Here is a 23,805-nt window from a genome sequence, read left to right as displayed (position 1 = left end):
TTTACTTTATGTTGTTATCACATGCGCTATCTCTTAATGTCAAACATGCTCCTATATGCTTAATTGCCTTTGTTATATCTCTAATTATCATGTTACCTCCTTTATTGTCGAGTTATTCTTATTTGGAGTTGTTATTACAAGTTGTCATTTCGTGGAAATATCTTCATTTTGTGTTATTGAAGTTGAAGTTATGAAAGCTATGATCATATTGAGTTTGAAGTTGTTGATTATTGAGATATCTTTCTTTGTTGAGTAATTCTCACTCATTTTGTTATTATCTAGATTCTTGTTCGCATTGTGGTTGAGCCGTTGGCTATATGTTGTGGTAACTTTGGTATTGTTGATTTTGGCAAGTTGTGGCATATGAGAACTTGTGGTGCGAGTTATAATTGTGTTGTGATATTGATGTGCATACAGATATGTAAGGATAGGGGTTAATGTGCATGTAGAGACATAAGGTGGGAATTTTTGTGTGTGTTGCTAGTAAGGGAATTATTTGAAGCCACGCGCCGACATAAGGGGGCTAAAGTGCGTGTAGCTATTTCTAAAAATATATTTTCAAAAATATCTAAATGTAAGGCTCACACGGTGGCATAAGAAAAGATTGTGATTAAAATTATGAAATGTGGACATGAGGCGTGGTACCTCGGTTGGGATTCTTGTTGTATATTCCATGTTAAAAGGGCTTGTTGGTTGAACAATTGTTGTTGTTTTCTTCATTTTCTTACTTGTAACTGCCCGTAATTGATTACTTGTTATTCTCATTATGTGTTCACTTCTCGTTGCCTTTTGCTGCCTTAAATTTTGTTATTAGCCTACATTATTATACTACTTTGTTATCATTCATTTCCTTGTTCTCCGTTATTGGTCTTTATTATACTCTGTTTAGTTTATCTTGTCCTAGTAGGTGTCTTGACCTGGCCTCGTCACTACTCTACCGAGGTTAAGCTTGATACTTATTGGGTACCATTGTAGTGTACTCATATTGCGCTTCTCCATATTTTTGTGCAGATTCAAGTACATCTGCCCATGCCGGATGCTAGTGATCATTCAGCTATCTCCGGAGACTTCAAGGTATACCTGCTCGGAGTTACCTTCCGTTATCTTCTCATTACCATTTATCATTTTATCAGACATTGTTGTATTAGAGATTTTAGAGTATTCTGTAGAGTTTATGACTCAGTTCCACCAGTTATGAGTATTATGTTGTTGAAGATCCATTTTGGAGTTATTATGAGCTTTATCAGTTTATTTTATTATATCAATTTTATTATTTATGTAAAGCTATCAATATATGTTAGGATTACTTAGCTAGTATTAGAGACTAACTGCCATCACGACATCCTAAGGTGGGAAATTGGGGTCGTGACAAGTTGGTATCAGAGCTCTAGGTTCATAAGTACTACGAGTCATAAGCAAGTTTAGTAAAGTCTTACAGATCGGTACAGAGGCATCTGTACTTATCTGCAAGAGGCTACATAATTGTTAGGAAATTCCACTTCTTTGATTCCTTATCGTGCGAACTTTTTGATTTCGAAATCTAAGTTTTTGTCTTTCTATTCTCTCACAGAAGGTGAGGATACGCACTGCTGAATCCAATGATCAGACACCCGTGACCCCTGCAAGAGTCGTGCGAGGCCAGGGCCGGGGCATAGGTCGAGAAGTGCACAGACTGCAGCCAAAATACCTGCCCAAGCAGTGATTGAGGAGCCGCCAGTAGCTCCGGTTGGGGTATAGGCACCCGAGGCGCTTGTTATTGCCCATGGACTTCAGGAGACCCTAGCACATGTCTTGAGCATGTTCGATACTCTAGCTCAGGCGAGATTGGTTCCCCTCGCACCAGCTACATCTCAGGCTGGGGGAGGAGCTCAGACTCTCACAGCTCGTACTCTAGAGTGGCGGGTCCATGTTGATCAGGTTCCGAGCGTCATGCCAGCACATCCAACTATTTCGGTTCAGTCTGAGGTCAGGCCAGCGGCATCTGAGGAGGAGCAGAGAAAACTTGAGAGGTTTAAGAAGTATGATCCTCCTTCTTTCAACGGCACAACTACCGAGGATGCGCATGGATTTCTAAAGAAGTGCCACTATATTCTTTGCACCATGGGTATTGTGGAGGTGGTTAGAGTTGCTTTTACTACATTTCAACTGTCAGAAACAGCGTATCACTGGTGGAGGCTTATAATGAGGGTAGGCAAGCTGATGTAGCCCCACTCACTTGGGCTCAATTTTTAGAGATATTTTTGAGAGAGTTTTTCCCCCAGACCCTTCGGGATGTATGGCACACAAGGTTTGAGCAGCTGCGTCAGGGGAATATGACAGTGTTAGAGTATGCTATCAGATTTAGTGACTTGACCCGACATGCACCTACCTTAGAGGGTATGGAGGATTTAGTAGTTGCCATGCTGCAGCTACAACCTGACATGGCAGGGGATTTGTTAGTTGGCCAGTTTATTCAGCACTTCCAGCTACTAGCAGTGCTCCGACTATTTCTAGGTCTCAGGTTGCCCACTATGCACAGCCACTTTCTAGTGCACCTCCCACTCGGGGTGCCTTCAGCTGTGAGTCCAGCCAATCAGGCAAGAGTCAGCTTCAGCAGCCACGCCCATCGAGATCTTGTTTGGAGTATGGTGATACTGGGCATATGGTGAGGGACTTTCCCAAACTCATGATAGGTTCACCTCCACAGACTACCCAGGCTCCATGGATTCCACAGGGTCAACATGGTTCACAGACTATGGTTGTTGCTCTAGTATAACGACCCGACCGGTCGTTTTGAGTATATTAGCCCCGTTTCCCTATTTATTGCCTCCTCTATATTATAATGCGGTTATTTGACTTGCCATCGGGGGGGTTGGTTTTGGTTTTGGGTGAGTTTCGGAGTGAAATGGGATACTTAGCCCCAAAATTGGAAGTTTAAGTTGAAAGAGTTGATCGGAGTTTGACTTTGATGTAGACGACTCCGGAATGGAGTTTTGACGATTCTGATAGCTCCATATGGTAATTTTTGACTTAGGACCGTGTCCAAATATTGATTTGGAGGTCCGTAGTTCAATTCGACTTGAATTGGCGAAAATTGGAAAGTTAAAGGTTTGGAAGGTTGAAAAGTTTGACCGAGAGTTTACTTTATTGATATCTGGTCTAGATTTCAGTTCCGAAAGTTAGAATAGGTCCGTTGTGTCAATTATGACTTGTGTGCAAAATTTGAGGTCAATTGGAGTTGGTCTGGTATGTTTCAGCATTAGTTTTAGAAGTTAGAAGTTTATAAGTTTATTAGGCTTGAATCGATGTGTGATTTGTGGTTTAATTGTTGTTTGATGTTATTTGAGGCTTCAAATGAGTTCGTATCATGTTTTCGGACTTGTTGGTATATTCGGACGTAGTCCCGGGGGCCTCGGACATGTTTTGAATTTAGTTCGGACCATTTGTTCTTGAAATAGGACTGTTGGTTTTTCTGTTTTGGTTTCCTTCTATGCATTTGCGAAGGTTCTCCCGCCATCAGATAGAGTAGCTTGGGACTGCTAGAATTTTACTCTTCGCGTTAGCAAAGTCATGGACGTGATCGCAGTGTTTGAGGAGTTTGTGAATCGCAAACGCGTGAGGGGGATTTTGTTCGTGTATAAGGAAGGTGAGGCTAGGGCCGAGGCACGCAATGTTCTTCATGAGGTTAGGCGTGATACTTATTGGGTACCGTTGTGGTGTACTCATACTATGCTTTTGCACATCTTTTTATGCAGATCCAAGTACTTCATACCAACCTAGGCACCCGTGAGTTGAGCTTGGATAGAAAACTTCAAGGTATGCATGCCGGCGTTTACAGGCCTCGGAGTCACCCTCTATCTAGTTTCTATTTCATTCTCCTTTTTATAGATACACTTGTATAGGCATGCTTCTTCACGATCGCGAAGAGTAAAATGGGATTGGGGAGGAATTGTTCTTCACGAACACGAAAAGATGGTCGCGAATGCGGAGCAGTGGGGGTCTGCCCTTTGCGAACACGGTCATTCCTTTGCAAACGCGTAGGGTTAGGAAGGGGAACTGGGGGATGTAACCATTACTCTACGCGAACGCGAACGCGTAGAGTATGTCGCAATCGCAATGGCCATCAGGGCAGTGCACTTCGCAAATGCATCAGGTGTCTCACGAACACGATGAACACCTGAAGCCCAGTCATTTAAACTCCTAAAAATCGGGATTTCACCCATTTTTCACCATCTTTTCATTAGAGCTCGGCCTAGAGGCAATTTGGAGGAGAAATTTCATCACCCTTTCATAGGTTAGTATACTTTAACTTATTTTCTTCTATTTCCATCATCATTCTAGGCTTAATCTTTGTTCTTTCATGGTAGAAAATTAGGGATTTGTGAATAATTGGTTTTAATTTTTTTTTTACAAATTTCGGATTTAGACCTCAAATTGGGGTCGGATTTCGAAACTAATTACATAATAGGGCTCGGGTGAATGGGTAAATTGGTTTTGTTCCGAATTTCGGGTTTCGAACAAGCGATCCCGGGATTGACTTTTGTTGACGTTTTGGGAAAGATGTAAAGATCTTAGCTTTATGTATTGTAATTGATTTCCCTAGCATTATTTGATGTTATTGAGTCGAATTTGGTTAGATTCGGAGGCGGATTTTAGAGGAAAGCCCCCGATAGAGCTTTGAATTGCTTGCAGAGCGAGGTAAGTATTGGGTTTAACCTTGATTTGAGGGAATTAGGAACCCTTGAGCTATGTGCTATGTGAAATTCATGTGTAGCGGCGTATATGCGAGGTGACGAGTGTATATACGCCGTCAAAATACTTGTTTCCATACTTTTTCGTATTTTATTAATTATTTTATTCCGTGGCTTAACTGTTACATGCTTTAATTGCTTCTCATGCCTAAATTTGATGCTTGTCATTTATTATTCTCGTATTAAAATGTTAGATTCTCCCATATTTTCATGATTAAATGCTACTTGCCTTAATTGACTTACTTGTACCCTTTAGTTGTCATTTATTTGACTTGTCTTACTGCTTAGTATTAATTATAGTAAATTCTTAATTTGGGATTTAGATTTCCTTTCTGGTTTAACTTTCATATTCGTTAATCGTAGAGATTCTAATGATTTGAGTTGTTGAATTGATTTTTTTTTTATTGATTTATGTTTATGAATCGGGTTATACATCGCAACAAGTGGAATAAGGGAGGATTGATATTGATATGGTAGGATCCGGTTGCATGCCACAACATGTGAAATAAGGGAGGATTGATATGGTGAAATAACAGAGGATTATGATATTGATTCTGATTATATAGTGGGATCGGGTTGCACTCCGCAACATATAATTTACTTGTATTTATTGATATTTACATGGAGGAATAAGGGAGAATTATATTTGTAAGGTGGGATCGGGTTACGCACCACAACTGTTTATATGTTTTGGTATTCCTTGTTATATTGTGTTGGCTTCGGTGTTTTCGTACGAGATTCTGAGGATTTGTATTTATGGTTTTATTGGTTTTTGAGGACTGAGGTTATGGTTATGAGTTAACTGCTTTATTTTTTTGTATTTCCTTTCCTATCATTATTATTATACTGCGTACAAGTTATTGTAAGTGACCCGCCTTATCCTTGTCTATACTTTGTCGAGTTTAGGCTCGACACTTACAGAGTACATGTGGTCGGTTGTACTAAAACTATACTCTGTACTTCTTGTGCAGACTTTAGAGTCGGTCCCAGTGGCGGTCAGTAGATAGCTCGGATCGGACATTTGACGGAGCCTTGAGGTACAACTGCTCGGCGTCTGCAACCCTAAAGTCCCCTTCTACTTTATCCTAGTTGTTCACTTCTTTTTAGATAGTTTTACTTTCATTCAAACAATTATATGTACTATTCTAGTCGATCGTGCACTTGTGACACCAGTTCTGGGTTGTATTTAGATATTTCTTTTGTTATGACTTTTCGCACTTTATTTCAGTTCTATTACAGTTATTTCAGTTTAAATTGGCATCAGTTAATTTGATTTGTTAAAAATGGTTGTAAAACTATTCTAACGTTGGTTTGCCTAGCAAGTGAAATGTTAGGCGCCATCTCGGTTCCGAGGATAGAAATTTCGAGTCGTGACATGTACTGTTTTACTGCTTTGTACAATATTGGATCTTCAGCCTAATCTGTTTGCCATGATATTTCTTAAGCTTATGTTTTAGCCTGTTTGACCTTGAATCTTATGTTATCTGTACTTCATCTGTCTAACATCTTTTTGTTTTTTTTTTCGATGATGCCAAAAGGGGGAAGATAAGGTTGGGAGGCTGTGGGTTGTGAATATACATGTCTGTCAATAGTATTTATTGTGATTATCTAGTTCTTTGTTGAGATTACCTGGTTCTACTGTGTACAAAGTTTGTCATCATCAAAAATGAGGAATTTATTGAGTATTGAGGTTTTGAGGAGTAACAAAGTGTGTTTAAATGCAATGATTCAAATAATCAGGTAATCAACGTAGCTTCTTAACTGTTCTAAGAACTAACTTCTTGGGATAAAGGATCAGCTTCTCAGGTTGATGATTGTACGTCTGCACAAGACAATAACTTTATCTCAAAGTTACCCAGGTCCGAGTTTGATGGAAGAAGGCTGCTACATGCGATAAGGGTTGTTGCTCAAGAAGATATAGATAATTCAGTCGGAGACAAGAGTCCCAAAGTTTGTGGAATCCTTGGAACAGTAGGAGTCCTATCAAAGGAGAAGCTGACTATGTATATGACTCCTAGAAGATCTCAAGTCTATGCGTTTAAATACTATCTACTTTGGACTTCTCTTTTTATCCTTTTTCACATCAACTGAAGAATCATATGTTGTTCACTCTAGTCGAATACTTACATTGTATTCTTCTTGATTCAGTCTAGCAAATATATTTTAGGAAATCTAGTTGTAATCAAGTATCACAAAAAATTACTGAGTTGGAATGAGTGTTTGCTTTACAAGTTAGAGTAACTCTTAAATCAAAATAGTCGTAGTAGGAGTACTGGAGAGCATTGAAAAAAATAATCTTGTAATTAATATAAATTTTGGCTCATTGTTTTAGTGGAGTTGAAGTTGAAAATCCTACGTAGTAGGTCGTGATTTTTGCACCTTTTGAGTCGGGTAATTTTTCACGTAAAAATTGATGTGTTTACTTTACTGTTTACTTTACTTCAAGTTTAAGAAACACGATAAAGAACCAAGTTCTTTAGTGAATCATACGGTCACTCAAACTAATAATTGGTATTTAATTTTGAATAAATGTCTACAAACATTAGTATAGAATTATTCATTATTCTATTTTACATTATGTCTTTCACTATATTACAGGTGTAGCAATATGGTATTATTGAAATTTCTTAATAGTTATTTTCTTTTAAATAAAAGGTGGCCTGGAAAAGACAAAGATAAGTTACTAAGTTGATTTTTTTTTTTGCACTTCTAACTATTTTATTTACTTATGATCATGGATATTGTGTTCATATGTTTGATAATTTAATTTAAGAGTCTTAAAAGATGACATTGTTTAGCTATAAATGCTCGACGAAAAGAGCATTAAAGCCACATTTTAAATACATTACAATAAAGTTTATTTATGAAATGAAAACATTGTTGCAATATGCAAAGATTTATCCGATACTATTTACCTAATATAATTACTCGATAAAATTTTATATATTTACTTTTTGTTTGTGCATTAGTCACCTCATTATATGAAAAATATTTTTCTTTTGTGTATAATAAATATATACGATGTAGTTGCCGCTTTGTTCATGTCAGATTATCTAATCAACTTGCATGAGATTTATTTCATTGGTAAAATCAGTTACCAAATTAAAAGTTAACATTTAATATTTTTTCTTACTATATTCTCTCAAATAAAAATTAAAAAAACAAAAAACATGACAGGTCAAACAAGATAAACATGCTAAGGCTCAGTTAGATTTGAAAAACTTATTGGTATATACATTCTAAACAAAATCAACCTAGAAAAACGATTACCCATCTCAATAAAAGTAAAATAGAAGTGAAAAGTAAGAAATAATTATTTCTTCAGGTTTCAAATACTCTTACAAGCTTTAATTTTTGGAATTGAGCCCAGGCTTTATACGGACTAAAAATAACTAGTATATGTATAGAGAGCGAAACAGTAAATAGGCGGTTAATAGAAAAGGCACACAAAATGATCAAAATGGTCCTTACTATATACCACTTCACATATATGGTCCTCCATGTGTACAAAAAGTTGCCACATTTAGTCTTCAGCTCTAAACCTAACATTACATGTCAAAATCTTAGTTAAAATTAACCACATTTGTCACGTGCATCTGACGTGAGATGCCATAAATACAAAACGCTGGAGCAAACCTTCCTGTTCGATCTAGACACGGCATACATAGGCGCTTGAGGGGTCACGGGACCCCGTTAGTCTCGACAGAAATTATGTATATATATCTTACAGAAATCATATATATATATCCTCCAAACACAAAAGCCTGAACGGAGGAGTGGTTGAGTGGAGCGCTTAAGTTTCCTCCCTTTAGTGGTTGATGTGGTTTCGAAACTCATGCTTAGATTTTTCTCCTTCTTTCTATTTTACTTATTTGAATTCAACATATTTAAATTTAATGGCAAACTATTTTTTTTAATGTTTCTAAATTCAATTATAGTTTAGTACTAGTACATAAGGATCAACTTAATTAATTTTATTCTTTTTGAAATCTCACCCTTCAAATTAAAAACCTCAAATTGCAACTATTGCTCTATAAATAATAAAATATAAATCCTTTTTGTTACAACGTTCTTCAACAATCACCTCGATAAAGTAGCGGGCATCATCAAGTCTGACTCTACGATGGCAACTGAGAGTTTGAGACTCTTATTCAATTCCTTGACTACTAACACACTCTTAATCTTGATTTTTCTGTGTAAGTTTTTGATAATTTTAAAGTTTGAACACCTTTTTTTATCACTGACTCCTTTTTTATATTAGAAAAAAAACTAAAAATTTTGAAGTTTGAAATAGGCTTAAATCAAACACTTCCCTTCCCGTAGCACCCAGTTTGCACAAATCTCTCTCTCTCTCTCTCTTTGTTTAGTGCTTTTTCTTTCTTTAGCACTTTTATTTAATACTTAGATGATAAGTTATCGATCATAATCATTAAGTTTTTAAAGAGTTGTACGCCGAATTTTATCGCTAGTAATTAGCATCTAGTTGCACGCCGAATTTTATTACTAGTAATTAGCATATAGTGGTGCCCCCTCGTGCTCAAATCCTGGGTCCGCCTCTGTCATGACCCCAATTTCCCTATGTAGGATGTCGTGATGACACCTAATCTCTAAGATTAGGTAAGCCTAATAAATATGTGAAATTAACTGAAATAACAAGTAAACTCTCAAATACTCAACAATTTTAAATAAGAAAACTCCACAACCCAGCATATACAATTTTCCCAAAACCTGGTGATATCGGGTCACAAGCTCTACAACGGTATCATAATCATCCATATATAACTGTATCTAATAAAAGAAGAAAAAATATATAAAAAATAGATAGAGGGTGACTCCGAGGCCGGCGGGCGCGGGCAGGTGTACCTTGAAGTCTCCAAGTATGAACTCAACTCACTGATGCCTGGACTGGTAGGAGATACATGGATCTGCACAAAAGATGTGCAGAAGCGTAGCATGAGTACACCACAACGGTACCTAGTAAGTACCAAACCTAACCTTGGTAGAGTAGTAACGAGGTCAGATCAAGGCCCTACTGGAATAAATAAGAGACAAACCGAGTAATTTAACAGAGCAATAATAATAATAATGGAAATGAAATAAGTGAGGAATATGCCAAATTAAATACACAGAATCAAGACAAATAATGCATCACGGAAGAAAATAAGAAATGTTAAGTCAAGGAAACAAAACAACCAAACAATAAGTGAAGTAATAGAGAAGTACCAACAAGAGTCACTACCGAGGTACCACCTCATAGTCTCAAATCACCAAAATAATCCACAATCTTTCCTTATATCACCACGGGAGCCATGTATTTAGTTTTGAAATTTTTTTTTCCGAAATAACATCCCATGTGTTTAGCCCACTTTATTACACCGCGCGACTTCTAGTAGTTCCCCTACTAGCCACACATATCAAGCCCACCTTATCTCACCGTATGCGTTTCAACCCCAAAACCTTATACCAGCGCATGCGTATCAATATCACAACGCATCACAAATCGCACCTCAATTGCCCAATATCACAACTTGCCCAGAAACCAACAACAATAGTATATGTACAACAAGTAGCCCGTGGCTAAAATCAAAATATACACAAGAGTAACAACAATGACAACCGGAAGTGAATAACTCGATAAGAATAGTATTTCACAACTTTAACACTTTGCTTCAATGTGAATCACGACCTTTATAACTCAATGCCTCTTTCAACAATAAGATATTCCAAGAATAACAACTTCAAGTAAAGAATTCAACAGTCACATAATGAATATGGAATAAAGGAAACAAGAATTTCAAGTAAACATGTAGAGAAATTAACAAGCAAGAGATAAGACACGTAGAGCATGTGAAAATATACTAATAATTATGAAGATAACATGTTAAGATAACTCAATTAAGGCATGAAATGAATCTACATAACTAAAACGGGTAAATTTCCACATTTAGCCCATGTACACACTCGTCACCTTGCGTACACGTCTTTCACACATCACATTTATCACGAAACAACACCAATCCTAAGGGGTAATCCCCCCCACCCAAACATAGGCAAGACACTTATCTCAAAACACGCTAACTCAATCCACTAGTAGGCCTTTCCCTCGATTATCCAACTCCGAACGGGTCGAATCTAGCCAAAACAACTTCATACTATAAATATAAACTATAGAAAACTATTTCGAACAATAAAATTATGATTTTTGCAAAGAAATAAAAAGTAAACTCAAATAGTCAATCTGGGCCCGAGTCTAGAAACCCGACCAAAATTATAAAATTCGAACACCCATTCGATAACGAGTCCAACCATATAAGAGTTACTCAAATCCGACCTCAAATCGCCTTTTAAATCCCCAAATCTTAGCCTAAGAAGTTTTCACAATATTTTCATAAATTTCCAACTCAAATCACTAATTAAAAGATGGAATTAATAATAGATTCGTGTAATTTAACCAAAATTGAGTTAGAATTTCTTACCCCAATATTTTCCTTGAAAATCTCTCGACAAATCGCCACAAACCGAGCTCTCTAGGTCCAAAAATGGATTATGAAACTCAAACACACAAAGACCCCTTTTCTGCCCAACGATCCTCGCTTCTGAGGGCCTGGGGTCGCACATGCGACACCGCACCTGCGGAAAATCCATCGCAGGTGTGTTTCCAACTTAAATCAGGAGATTCCGCTTCTGCGGCCTAATTGCGCACCTGCGCATCCGCTCCTGCTGATAATATGTGCATCTACGCTTTTGCGCCTGCGAAAGGATTCTGATTCTGTGAGCCTAGGCTTGGCCAGCCATTTCCGCTTCTGCACTTCCTCACTAGCTCCTGCGAGTCCGCTTTTGCGAAAAATGGACCGCACATGTGGTTCCAGTTGGGCATGCCAAAATCCGCTCCTGCGGCTCAAGGGCCGCTCCTGCGGTGTTGCACCTGCGACCCAAAATGCGCAGGTGCGATTGCACTAGACACAACAACCTTCAGCAATCACACAAGGTCCAAACTTATTCTGGATTCAATCCGAATTACACCTGGGGCCCCCAAGACCCCGTTCGAATATACCAACAAGTTCCAAAATATATATCGGACCTATACAAGGCCAAAAATCACATCAAACAATATCGATTATACAAATCAAAATCCAAATTCAAGCCTATGAAACTATGAACTTTCGAATTCTAAAACTAATGCCGATTCATACCAAAACAACTCCGATAAACTTCAAATTTTGAAAACAAGTCATAAATGATGGACTTATTCCAATTGTCGGAATCAGAATCAGAATCGGAATCCGATCCCGATATCAATAAAGTCTACTCCCCGTCAAACTTTCTAACCTTCCAAGCATTCAACTTCCTAACTTTCGCCAATTCAAACCGAAATGACCTACGGACCTCCAAATTAACATCCGGGTACGCTTCTAAGTCCAAAATCACCATACGGAGCTATTGGAACCGTCAAAACTCCATTATGGAGTTGTCTACACAAAATTCAAACTACGGCCAATTCTTTCAACTTAAAGCTTAACTTTGAGACTATATGTCCCATTTCACTTCGAAACTCACCCGAAACCAAAACCAAACACCCCTGGTAGGTCACTTAACCATAATACAACATAGAGCAGGTAATAAATAGAGGATCAGGGCCTCTGACAACATGTGTTGAAGGCACTCACTCTATTGCTATCCCTAAATGAATCAATTGGATAAAGTTGATTTGACTGGCTGTTGCTGGAAGATCAAAGGCAGAAGCTCAAAGGCAGAAGCTCAAGATGCTATCAATAGACTAACTTGGAAGAATTATCTAATGTCTAATAGGATCTCAAAGGATTTTGCAAGAGTTGTTCGTGAGTTAGTTCCTTCCACTAAGCTGCTTAAGGTTCTCCATTTCATAATAATAATATGAGTAGTTGTAAAGTGGCCATGACCATTAATGAAATTGTGAAGCGCATCAGTTTTAGGAAATTTCATATGCTCTTCTACAGTTCTACAAGGGGCTGGGAAGGCCTTTAAAGAGGGCATGCCTTGTATGAACCACTTGGGGTATGCTGTTAATTTACAAAATCTCTTCTGTCTCTCCACTTCTTGAACTCAAAGCAGAGTGCACGATTTCTTCGAGCTATGCAAAAGAGTGATAGAAGATTTACAAAGTTAAAAACGAATTAATCAATGATGAAGGAAATTATAGACTCAGTCTTGACAAATTAAGCTCCTTGCAAGTTCATAAGATGGACTGAAATATCTGAACATGGGGAAGGATTGGAAAACAGAGTCGATTTGATTAAGAAAATCATATTTTACTGAGATTTCAAAAGATAGGGACATAATTCTATTTGGTTTCCCAGAAAATGTAACGAGAACAGTAAGAATTACCGAAAAAGTGTAATGTCTTCTTGACATGCCACCGCACTGGTCGGCCAGAGATATCGAAACTATATTTTCTTTAGACCTTAAATCCGTTATTAGGTCTCAACATACTCCACGACATCCTCGTTGAGTCTCTTTCTCTGGCAAAAGGTTTGTTTCCTGAAGCATACATGGTGTCTCTGACTCAGATGAGTAGGCCGAAGCTTTCTTTTGTATTTTGGTTGTGTTTATAGCATCTTACATGAGATGCACGAGACATGTGTTGTTAAATTTAACCGAGATGTTCATGTGTACTGTTAGTTTTAGGGTTGGAGACTAAATGTGTCTACTTTTTAAATACATGGAGGACCGAAATAATCCATCCCTTGTACATTAAGGACCATTTTGATCATTTTCTGATTAGAAGCGTGTATGTAAAAGTACAAACATACAAATACACAATTTTGAGCTAAAAGCTCCTAAAAACAAGACTTCCAGAAAATAAGACACCGTACACTTCCGAAATTACAAGTAGATCCGCAGCCACCGAGCGCGCGCCCTCTGTTATTTAACCATAGTTGTCAATGCCCTTCACCTCGGGTTTCTTTTCCTCCATTTTTGGGACAGTCACAGTGAGCACCCCATTCTCCATAGTTGCCTTAATCTCTTCCATTTTAGTATTCTCCGGCAGCCTAAACCTCCTAAGGTACTTGTCGCTGCTCCTCTCCATGTGGTGCTATTTATCGTTCTTCTCCTCTTGCTCTCTTCTTCTCTCATCACTAATTTGTAGAACCCTTCCTTCTTCTACCTCCACCTTCACCTCCTCTTTCTTTGAAAGAAAATGAAGGACAAAATGCATAAAATTTTCTCTGTCTTGTATTGAATCTGTATGGATACATTTATACAAGTATTTACAGTAAAAGAAAAACTAGAAAATGTAAAAGAGACTGTACACCTGTACACATCTTATTGCCTACTTTATAACCGAAAACCTAAATAATATTCCTTTACTATATATGTGCATGTGACCTACACGTGAAGGAAACTTGCTAAATATTTTATCTTTCCAACTCATTTATTAAATCAGCAGTAGGGATTAAAAGTTGTATATGGTTGTGATTCAGTCACGTGTAGAGTCAAGAGCCAACTTAATAAGAGATATTAGAACATAGGATTGTTCGAAAACGCTATCTTTTATGTTCCAAATATTTCATTTCTTTTTCATCTTTGCATATGCCTTTCTTCTTTTGAGCAATTTCATCAGATGAATGAACAATGTTCTTCTATTCTTCAACACCCACCTTCAAGTTGAAGGAGAGATAAAGAACCCCCAATTTATTCAAAATACATTGATGAGAAACCCCAAATAAGGGATTTGTAAAGAGATCGGCGAGTTGGTGTTCTGAGGGAACAAAAGAGAGACTAATAAGGCCAGAAAAAAATTATTGTCTCACGAAATGGCAGTCCAGCTCTACGTGTTTTGTGCATACGTGAAAAATCGGGTTTCGAGCAATGTGGATGGCAGCTTGGCTATCAGAGTGAACGGGAACAGGTAAGGATGGCGGGGCTGAAAGATCTGCGAGAAGACGCACCGGCCAAGTTATCTCAGCAGTAACACGTCGCATTGACCGGTAATCTGCCTCAACGGAGGATAAAGAAATGGAAATCTGCTTCTTTGATTTCCATGAAATGGGTGCACCACCAAGAGTAATGAAAAATTCACTGACAGATCGTCGAGAATCAAGGCAAGATGCCAGTAGGCATCATAAAAAGCAAGCAAATCAAATAAGGGGTTTGAACATAAAAATCCCCCCTGTCGGATCAGAGCGCAAATACCTCAATACACGCAGAGCTGCTAAAAATGAGAAAGGCAAGGGCTTTGCATATAGTGGCTGAGAGAGAGCACAACAAAACAGAGATCTGAGCGAGTATTAGTGAGATAATTAAGCTTGCCGACCAAGTGACGATAAACAGTGGAATCTGCTAGTAGAGGTCCACCATCCATTCGCAATTTGGAGTATGGATCAAGTGGGGAAGAAACACTAGCACCTGGACAATCAAATTCAGCCAACAAATCTAAGGTAAATTGTCTTTGTGTAATGATAAAACCCCATGGTTCCCACAGAATCTCCATTCCCAAAAAATAATGAATATCCCCTAGATTCTTGACTTTGAATTCTGAATTAAGAAAATCTATAATCTGATATATTTCTGTTGTATCATTACTTGTAAGTAGGATATCATCAACGTAAACTCCTAGGATAGAAATGAGACCATTTGTTAGCTTGTAAAAAATAGAGTAATCGTTTAGGGAACTTGAGTAGCCTTTGTAGTTGAGAGCCCCAACAAGCCTAGCATACCATTTCCTAGATGCCTGCTTTAAACCATACAAAGATTTCCTTAAAAGATAAACTTTATTAGTTTTGGGAGGTGTCATACCCGTAGGAAACTTCATATACACTTCTTCTTGAAAATCCTCATGCAGAAAAGCATTGTTAACGTCAAGTTGGGAAATATTCCATCCTTTCTTGACTGCCATAGCTAAAAGGCACCTGATAGTAGTCATCTTGACCACAGGTGAAAAGGTCTCAGAGTAATCGATTCCTTCCCTTTGAATGTCCCCCCTTACAACTAATATGACATTTAATCTTTGTACAGAACCATCAGAGTTGTGCTTCAACTTGTAAATCCGTTTACAAGGCAAGGCCTTCTTTCCCAGTGGTAACTCTACCACATCCCATGTATGGTTCAGCTCAAGAGTTGCAATTTCTGCTTCCATAGCTTGTTTCCAGCCTGGATGACAAGGAACTTTACAATAACTAGCAAGTTCTGAAATAAAAAACACAATTTAAAGAACATATTGGTTCTGAAGTGAGAGTTCCCCAAAGGAGAACACATTAGGTTTGAGGGATTGAGAAAAGCAAGATGAGGTAAGATCAGAGAGAACTATACTCCCATAAATGTAATCATTTAGGTAGACTGGCTTCTGAGAGATTCTCTCAGACTTTCTGATAGGAGGGGGTAGAACGAGAATAGGTGTTCCTGGCATGGATGTGAGTGGAATTGGTGTCCTGTAAAAATGAGGGGAGTGCATATCGGAATTGCTCATGAGATGTGCATCAGTGTTGTGAGAGTTGTCTAGAATGGGGGACTTAAAAGAAACATGACTAAGGCTAGAGGACTGATTATGTGTATGAGTATGTTTGAGAGAAGATGAGTGAATATGTGAAGGAGAAGGGGAAGCAGGTACTTGGACAGAAAAAGGATTAGGTGCTTGGTTATCAGGTGCGGGCATTTCTGAATGTGAGGTGTGTGTAGGAAAGAAAGGAGAATCTGATGAAATTGAACTAGTAGCAAAAGGAAACTTGTCCTCATAGAATACCACATCTCTTGAAACAAACACTTTCTTACCACTGAGTTCCAAAAGCTTGTATCCCTTTTGATTGTGTGCATAGCCTAGAAACACACAACTATTGGTTCTAGGTTCAAACTTCCCTCTATTGTGAGCTAGAGTGGATGCATAACATAGACAACCAAAGGACTTGATAGTGTCACAAAAAGGTGGCTTCCCAGTTAACATTTCATAGGGTGTCTTCCCTTTTAGGACACCGGAGGGGAACCTATTTATTAAATAGGTTGCAGTCAACACACACTCTCCCCAACACTGAATAGGCACCTTTGACTAAAAAAATAGTCTCTTGGGAACTTCCAAAAGATGCCTATATTTTCTTTCAACAACCCAATTCTGTTGTGGGGTTGCAACCTAACTTGTTTCATGTAAAATCCCTTGTTCATTAAGAAAGCTAGCCTCTTGAGAACCTTTCCCCAGTTCTAGGGCATTGTCAGACCTTATCCTCTTCACTTTCAAGCCAAACTGTCTCTCCACCATGCTGAGAAAAGATTTTAGAACAGGAAAATCATTGCTCTTTGAACTTAAGAGAAAATTTCAGATTGCTATACTAAAATCATCTACAATTGTTAACAAATATCTATATCCATTGTATGTAGTAGACTTGAAAGGAACCCAGGTATCAATGTGAATTAGATAAAAAATTTCTCCTGACTTAATTTGACTGGTTGGAAAAGGACATCTAGTTTGCCTAGCTTGGTGACATATCTCACAAACATGATCAAAATTAGATGAAAAATGAATGAAACTGAAAGTTTTTATTACTGAAAAGGGCAAATGCCCTAGCCTGATATGCCATTATCTTACATTGGAAACAAAATTAATAGAAACTGTAATTTGAAAAGAAACATCACTAGACACAAGTTTGGAATTGCTTCCTTGTTGCATTGAAAATACATTCTGCTTTAACAAAGTTCTAGACTCTAAACTAGTAGGCTGGAATAGGTACAATCTATCTCTTATGTCACCAAAAGCTTGTCCCGTCCTCATTAAAGGGACCTGCAACACACACCCATTAGAGGTTAGATTGAGAGAGCAACTGAATTGTACACATAATTTATGAACAGAGAGTAGGTTATATTTGAAAAAAGGGACATGAAGTACCCTCTTTAGACCCATATCAGGCTGAAGATATACACTACCTACATGTGTGACATGCAACTAAAATGAGTTGGGGAGATTGATATGCAAGGGAACTGGGAGTGAGGTTAATTCTAGGAAAGAACTTGAATCAAAACACATATGTTCAGAGGCTCCTGAATCAATAATCCAAGTATTAGTGTTAAAAACAACAAGACAAGTCCCAGTGTATTTAAGAACAGTACTAGCTACAACATTTGTATTAATTTCATTTCTTGCATTCCCTGTGTTTCCAATCTGGACCTGTTTGATGATATTCATTAATTCGAGACTTGTTCTTTACTGAAATGTTGATTGCCATTGTTCATAGGATAGTGAGTGGTGGCTTCAATTTCCTGTCCAACAACGCCTGCATTGGCCTTTACTGTCCCGTGATAGTTGTTTGATTTAGTGAATTGAAAATCGTCTAGAAAACCTATCAATCTGTAGCAATCTGCTCTGACATGTCCAGTCCTCATACAATGTGTGCAACTGACATTTGGATTGAATTTGGTCTTCTTCCCTTTGAACTTAGTTTGTGTGTTTCCAAACTTTTGTGGTGCATTCCATGTCTTCTGCCCCGGATTGTTGAATTCGTGCATGTTTTTTTTCTTGAGTTCACACCATAAAAGATATACCATCAATAGAGAACTCAAGACTCATGTATGTCTATGTCTGGCTCTCATCTTGCAACAGGAGAGAGTAAGCTACATCTATGCTAGGCAGAGGATTCATCATGGGTATGTTTCCTCTTGTATGTGCATAGGTATCATTCAAACCCATGAGAAATTGAGTGATTCTTTGATCTTCAAGAAACTTAGCTAGTTTCTTCTTCCCTTCACACACAGGTGTAGGTACAACCTAAGTGTGAATTCATGGAGACTAGTTCATCCTATAATTTCTTAAGTGAAGTGTTTTATCCAGCAATATTGTTGTTTCCTTTGACTGGCCTTGCTATTTTCTTTTATAGATGATAGAGCTTGGCCCCATTTGACTGGCCAAATCTATGCTCAAGGCTGGTCTAAAGCTCCTTTGCAGTTTTTGAGTAGATAACACTGTCCCCTATGTCTTTGGACAATGAATTGAGCAACCAAGAGGTTACCATATCGTTGCATCTGCTCCATTGTGGATAGTCTCTAGAGTCCAGACTTGGTGCAACAAGATTTCCATTGATGAAGCCAAGCTTGTTCTTGGCTGAAATAGCTATGAGGATCGACCTTCTCCATCTTGGAAAACCTCACCTATCAAATGGTGAGTTCACCAGTGTCATCCCAGGCGTATCTGAAGAGTGCAAGAAGCAGGGGTGATTGGAGTCAAGACTGACTACAGAAGTAGTTGATTCGGATACTGAAAGAGTGGGGGAAGCTTCTGTTCCTACCATGATTCAGCGTGATTGAAGAAAAGACTAAGAGATGACTTGATGATTGAGCTATTGCTCTGATACCATGAAAGAAAATGAAGGGCAGAATGCAACAAATTTTCTCTGTCTTGTATTGAATATGTATGGATACATTTATACAAGTATTTGCAGTAAAAGAAAAATTAGAAAATGTAATAGAGACTGTACACCTGTACATTCTTATTGCCTACTCTATTACTGAAAAACCAAATAATATTCCTTTACTATGTATGTGCATGTGACCTAGAAGGAAGCTTCCTAAATATTTTATCTTTCCAGCTCATCTATCCAAATCAACGGTAGGGATTAAAATCTGTATATGGTTGTGATTCCGCCATGTGTAGAGTCAAGGGCCAACTTAATAAGAGATATTAGAACATAGGATTGTTAGAAAACCCTATCTCTTATGTTCCAAACCATTCATTTCTTTTTCATTTTTGCATCTGCCTTTCTTCTTCTGAGCAATTTCATCAGATGAATGAACAATGTTCTTCTCTTATTCAACATACTTCCAGGAAGATCCACCTTAAAGACATGGGATTCTGTGGTCTCTTTCCAATCAATCCGAGCACTCGCGAAAGCAGCGGTTTCACGAGCAGAGGTTAGAACGTTGACGACTGTGCCGGAGAAAGGGAAGCCCTCGAAAGGATCCCACCAAAGAAGCTTGGAATCAGAGACCGTTTTTATCTGAATGAGGACTTAACTGATGATAATCAGATGATGGTTAAGGCTGGAAATTAAACTGTACTTGATTGTTGTATTCGAATTGTTTGACGACAACCAAAACTTTGCCCAGTGCTATTTGTTATTTATAGGTGGGAGTTTCGGAAGGAAAAAGAAATAGACCAAGGAACTTATCGAGTTCGAGCGCAATCTAGAGTATTCTCGATATAACTATTGATATTGGAACAAGGAGATCTCTCTAGACTTCCAGAGCGTTCTATGTTCTTCCTATTAAGAGATTATAATAATTTACAGTTAATGAATATAGGAGGGGAAATATAAAAAAGAAAAATCTAAATGAGTCAAAAGACCAAGAATGGGCGGGATATTGCTCTATTAGAACCTAAAATTTTAAATGATAGAAATAGTTCCTATTTCATAAGAGAAAAATAAAACAAATTTGCAATTTCCCTAATAACTTTTTGCTTTCTTAAGAGTACTTTTTTGAAAGAATTTCTTTTACAATTCTAATACTCGTAAGAGATAAGGGAAAACGTAGAGAGACAGCGAAAATTGAACATCAATTGTATGTCCCCAAAAATATGAAGCAACATATTATTATATATAATATATAATATAATTATTATTAATAAAAGATCTTAAATTTTTAATATCTAAAGAGTGAGTAAATAACATAAATTTTCTTTCTCATTAAACTAATACTTACCTTTCTTTTTAATTCTAATTTTTCCTCTTCTATACTCATTTCATTTTAATGTTTCTAGCAATTACACTTTCTAATTTGCAATAGATTTTTCTGGATTAACTATCCCATTTTGTCGTGTTGATTCATACATAAGAAAATAAATTATTTTATGTCTTTTTTTTTGTTAAGCGAGAAATTCTCGAGCGTAAATAATCAAGTTTCGAAATTTAGGACATAATATGCTTGTTCCTCTACTTAAATATCACAATATTGTGTATGATAGAGTTTGTGTGCCTGATCCACATATTATGCACTTGCTCTTACTACTAGACCAAAGTCCGGAGGTTTCTTGTGTGTCATATTACTGTATAAATTTTACTATATAAGTTTAAGAATTTTTTAATAATTTTAATTTTTATTGAGCCGACTATAACAAGACATTCCCTGCCAAATAAAGATATTCAGATAATCACTACCTAAATTGAAGTATCTAACTTATAAATTGTATCAAATTTGAAAAGCTACCGATGTAATATTTAACTAGAAAATTCAAAATTGCTATCCAGAAGAGAACATCCTTTCACAGTCCTTGGTGGATACTGTATGTCTACTTCAAAGAATTATACATTGTTAGGGAGTGAAAATCATGAGATATTAAATTTAAATTATAGTAAAAGTAAAATACTAGGTGATTCCTTTCTATCCATTTAATTTTTGGTGGATAAAATTTTCGGGTACCTATTGATGGTGGTTGTTGGAAGATAACATATGTACATGTCCCATAGAATTAGTCAAAATGCACACAAACAGTCGAAATGCACATAAACTGGGGCAAGACAAAAATGATGGCGTTAGCAATTCATTGCTAAAGCGGACGTCAGAACTGGGAGTCAAGTGCCAGTCCTCCACGTTTGAGAGAGAGTTATGTATAAATCACAATGCACAACATGATAGCACTAAAATATTCATCACAACAGTTTATCTGGTTGTGGCTATATTCTGGAGTAAAGAATGTTTGCTAATTGTTTTGAATCTTAACCGTTTATCTTCGGAGGCTATAATCATATCAATTCTTTGGAAATTGGTAATAATAATGTAGCTAAGATCCCTGGATGGCGTAAGGATTTGGTAACGTAATTATTCAAGGACCTTTCAATATGCAAATCAGCTACTAGGAGGAAGGTGCGAACCTTGGATGATAGACAAATTAATTGATACAACAATAAAATAAGTAGTGTTATTATAGTAAATTACATCACAACCATCTTTCACAAACAAACTTGACACCAACCAGATTACATTATAAGAAGCATAGCTCACAGAGACGCAAATGATTCATTATAAAATGTAAGGAAAGAAAGAATTAATTAACCAGATATCTCAATGGCTTTGACCTCAGGCTTCTTCACTTCCTCTTTGGGAACTGTAACGGTGAGCACACCATTTTCCATACTAGCCTTCACCTGATCCATCTTGGCATTCTCCGGCAACCTAAATCGCCTAAGGAATTTGCCGCTGCTCCTTTCAACACGGTGCCACTGCTCATTCTTCTCTTCTTGCTCTTTGCTTGTCTCTCCGCTAATCTGCAGCACTTTGCCTTCCTCAACCTCCACCTTCACCTCTTCCTTCTTCAGCCCCGGAAGATCAGCTTTGAAAACGTGCGCTTCTGGAGTTTCTTTCCAATCAATCCTAGCGTTGGCGAAGGCAGAGGTTTCGCGAGCCGAGCTGGGGACATTCACCAAATTGCTGGAAAGGGGGAAACCTTCAAAGGGATCCCACATATCCAGAGAGAGTGGATCAACGACGTTGCTTCATCGACCACCGAAAATGCTTGGGATAAGAGACATTCTTGACTGAGAGGGCTTTTTGAGAGTCAGATTGCTTCGATTTGTTAATTAGATGTTTGCTGATTTGGAACGCAAGAGAAGTTAGTTATATATATATAGGAGGAAATAAAAGAGTCTGGCAACTTCAAGATTGTTCTGATCTTTTCTTGAATAATAATGTTTGGTTCTGTAACCTTCTGGAACATAATTCATAATCTTCTAGAAATGAAGTATGTAACGAGAATCAAGTCCAGATCTTCTTACTTGGGCCTTTACGAATGCTGGCTAGGCCCGTACAATTAGCTAGCTTTTGATCATAAATTTTTAAATTTGTTTACGAATGCTGGCTAGGCCCGTACAATTAGCTAGCTTTTGATCATAAATTTTCAAATTTGTTCTAAAAATTCTGATTTGGATGAAGTTTAGTTTGAAGATGAAAATGTATTTGGACATAAATTTTCAAAACATATTTTTTAAATTTATTTTGAAAAAACATGAAACATGACTTATACCCACAAGTTTTAAAAACTATCACAAATACCCAACAGTACCATTATCAATAACATTCATTATATTATCGCAAACCATAGTCCTGAACATAAATAAATTTGATACAGATTTATCATTTTTATAATGAACTACATGATACACTATTAGGTGACCGAGAAGACGAAGCAACATTGTTACAAAATAATAAATGGTGAGCTCTTTTATAAAATACAAAAGTTTGGGGCAGTTTTTAAAAAATATAATAGTGATATTTTGGCCCAAACTGGTTTTGGGATTTGAGATTTTGTCAAAATGTAGGCAAAATCTATGACCAAACATGTGTTTGCCAAATAAAACCCAAATTTATTTTGGTAAAATCTATGGCCAAACGGAGGTTTAGTTCCATCAGTTGAAAGTTTATAATAATAGAATAAAACGTCGTTATGCTTGGGAATAATGTACAGTCAGACCTCTGTATAATAACATCCCTGTATAATAATAATTTACTATATTTTACCTCTCTATAACAGCTTTTTACCTATATCAGCAACATCCATATTTGTAGCATAACGCTCTTTGTAAAATTGTCCTTCTATAACAGCCACATAGAATCATTAAGATTATTAATAATCTATATTATTATAAAAGTATGAATACAATGTTCGTTTACAAAAATAACCTTATAATATTAAGCATAATAACTCATAATAAAATGATATAACCGGAATTCGAGATATTAGCCTTATAATCCTATTAGTTTTAGGACATAATACTACACGTTAGCAATCCTACGTGATTACCTTTAGGAATCCTATTAGTATAATTACTTTCGGGCTGTCTAATTCGTATAAAATTGAACAAGTAAATATTTTTAGTCATGTAATCCTATTACTTTTAGGATATACTTCTTAAAAATTCCTATTACTAATTTAATTTTAAAACGTATTATAATGTCCTATTACTAATTTAATTTAAGAATGTATTACATTGTTCAAATTAATTTAGAAAAAGGAGAGCCTATATTATTATAAAATCACAAATACAATATTAATATACCAAAATAGCCCTAAAATATTAAACGGAAGAACTCATAGGGAAAGAACATAACTGCAATAACCTATTTTTTG

General features: G+C 37.0%; 2 pseudogenes; both read right to left on the bottom strand.

The window, feature by feature from the left end:
* Nucleotides 1–13,453: 13,453 nt before the first annotated feature.
* LOC117280285 (18.1 kDa class I heat shock protein-like) lies at nt 13,454–20,723 on the bottom strand (annotated as a pseudogene).
* Nucleotides 20,724–21,574: 851 nt separating this feature from the next.
* On the bottom strand, nt 21,575–22,225 carry LOC104111191 (18.2 kDa class I heat shock protein-like; annotated as a pseudogene).
* Nucleotides 22,226–23,805: the final 1,580 nt, after the last annotated feature.

This window comes from Nicotiana tomentosiformis, chromosome 2, assembly GCF_000390325.3.
Source record: "Nicotiana tomentosiformis chromosome 2, ASM39032v3, whole genome shotgun sequence".
NCBI classification, from domain to species: domain Eukaryota; kingdom Viridiplantae; phylum Streptophyta; class Magnoliopsida; order Solanales; family Solanaceae; genus Nicotiana; species Nicotiana tomentosiformis.
The sequence above is the reverse complement of the archived record's forward strand: the minus strand, read 5'-3'. Positions and strand labels throughout refer to the sequence as shown.